We start from the raw sequence: 2500 nt of genomic DNA on the forward strand, positions 1-2500 counted from the left end.
CTCTCGATTTGCATCGAGCCGACTGCGTTTTGCAGACCCGTCGCCCGTTCCGAGGGCTGGGCCAGTGCGAGACTTTTATCGAGCCACCAATACTGCTTGGTTGCGTTAGCACTGCGCGTCGCCGCTGGCTTCACGCTACGGACACGTACTTTTACCTTCACTGGCGCGACCTGCGCGCCGAGCCCGCATTTTACCGGGAAGCTAGTCGGGAGACTGAGCCACGCACGGTCAGATCGGGCACATGTCGCTGGCTGCGAGGGAGCGCGGATCCTAGCGTCACATAGAGGCTTCACCGACACTCACCTCCACAATAGTAGATACAGACCGTTTTAACCGCCGTATTTCTGCCCATACCTCTAGTGTTAAACCGAAAAATCGGGTACATAGTCTCGGGGAGGACCGGGGTGCCGCCCCATGAGGGGAGCCCGCACGGAGGGCGCCGGGGGTGCCGCGACCCGGGGGGCGGCGCGGGGGTGTCGGGGCGCATCTACGGGGCTCACTCGCGCGGGCGCCACACTTCCGGGGGGCGCCCCAGGTGGGGTGCCAACTTTGGCGCCCCCGACTAAGGGGCCGCCCCCACTGCGGTTACACGCTTTACGACCACCCACCCGCGTTCCCCACCCCAGGGGGCATGCGAATCACCCGCCAGGGGCGTTCTGGGACCGAGGGCGCCGCTCCGGCACAAGGGGGAGCCAAAACGCCCCGAGTTCCCCCGCGGCCACCTCGACACCTGGGCGGGCGGCGAGGGGTGTCCTGCGATCGGGGTGGGGAGCTCTACCAGAATCACCCGCCAAACTTCACCGGGGGCGTCTCCCGGCGCCCCTGCGCTCGGGTGACGAACAGCGCCCCGGGCTATCCCGGGCGCCCTATGGCGTCCACCTTCGATCGGAAGGGTGATCTCGACTCGGGCTGAGGCGGGCCACAACAATCCGCGGTCACATCGGAGCCGTCCAGGCTAACGAGGCCCCGGCTCACGGGTAACCCATGGGGCTGGACCGGGAGTCCGCCGTTAAAGAAGAAAGAAATGTAGTGCAAACCAGAACCAGTTTTTTTTATTTATTTTATAACTCGACTAATAATCGTCACAAAATTATAAACTTGGTACCTACGGATAGCCCTGGGCCCAACCTAATACAGGATGTCCATAACTATGCGCTAATTAAATAATTAATGGGTATTAAGGTCGGTCTTAGTAAATTGCTATATAAAGTCTAAGACCAGAACCAGTATTTTAAATTTATTTTATAACTCGGCTCCTAATTGTCACAAAATTTAAAAATTGGTACCTATGGATAGCCCTCGGCCCTACCTAATACACCGTGTCCATAACAATGTGGTAATTAAATATTTACTGGGCGTTAGGGTCGGTCTTAGTAAATTGCTATATAAAGTCTATATAAAATTTTACGAATTTAAAAAAAAAATTCCTACCGTCAAAAATAGCGACGCCTAGACCACCACACCTGTTCTGACGTTAAATCCTACTTGCACACACGTGTGGGAATAGATTAGATATCATCTAGAGATAGAATTCCTAATTATTTAATTAAAATAGAGACTCTAGATTTAATAGTTGTGTCATAGTTACATTAAGTCGAATTAGCGAAGCGGAGGCGGGAACTAGATTCTAGATCTAACACTTCGATTGCGATGAAAAAAAAATAGCTTTATTTTAAGGCCGACAAGGCAAATACGGTTTAATTAATATTAAAGAAATAAGTCCGAACACCTACCTTAAGCGAATCATCTACACAACACATGACTAGAAATAATACACGTCCACACGAAGAGCGATTGAAACGGTGACTGCAACGGTGAAAACTTGTACGACGGAAACATGGCGCCTAGGTTATGCCTACTTCCGGTCTGATGAAAATTTTTAATTCATTTTAAATTTTGCGCTCTATTTCGTCCGCGCTTGTCCACTTAAACTCTACAGAAAAGATAGTCTATATAAAAATAATTCCTAGAAGACAATTTTATGAGAGATCACCCACATTTATTTACCCTGCCTGTCTACCTTAGGGTTAGAGTTTGAATTTTTCTAGATTCAAGCCAAATATGCCGTGTCGATTAAACGACGACGTACATAACAGAGCGAAGACAATGAATGGTTCCTTAATTAACTATAATTACGGTCCTAATACAACTACAATTCACCATAGTACTAATATGTATGTGTATTGTTGTTTTGGGAGTTCTGTCATTACATTTTAAATTATAAAAAAAACGGGTTTACGATACACTTCATTACGCCGCCGATCGTGGTTTTAGATTTAAATTTGGTCGGATTCGGTTTATTATTAATTTATATAATACTTTATACATACTTTAATTCATTAAATACATTTATCTATGTATTTATTTCATTAGTTAAGTATTTGTTTAACTAAAAATTATCAATTTAAGGCATAACAATTACAGAAAACGATTGTATTTGAGATAAGTCTTATCGAACCATTTAGTAGCTGGGTCGGTTTATTATTAATTTATCTAATAC

Source organism: Physella acuta, unplaced genomic scaffold (genome assembly GCF_028476545.2).
Source record: "Physella acuta isolate Inbredline_101_S28 unplaced genomic scaffold, ASM2847654v3 ptg002519l, whole genome shotgun sequence".
In the NCBI taxonomy this organism is placed as follows: Eukaryota; Metazoa; Mollusca; class Gastropoda; family Physidae; genus Physella; species Physella acuta.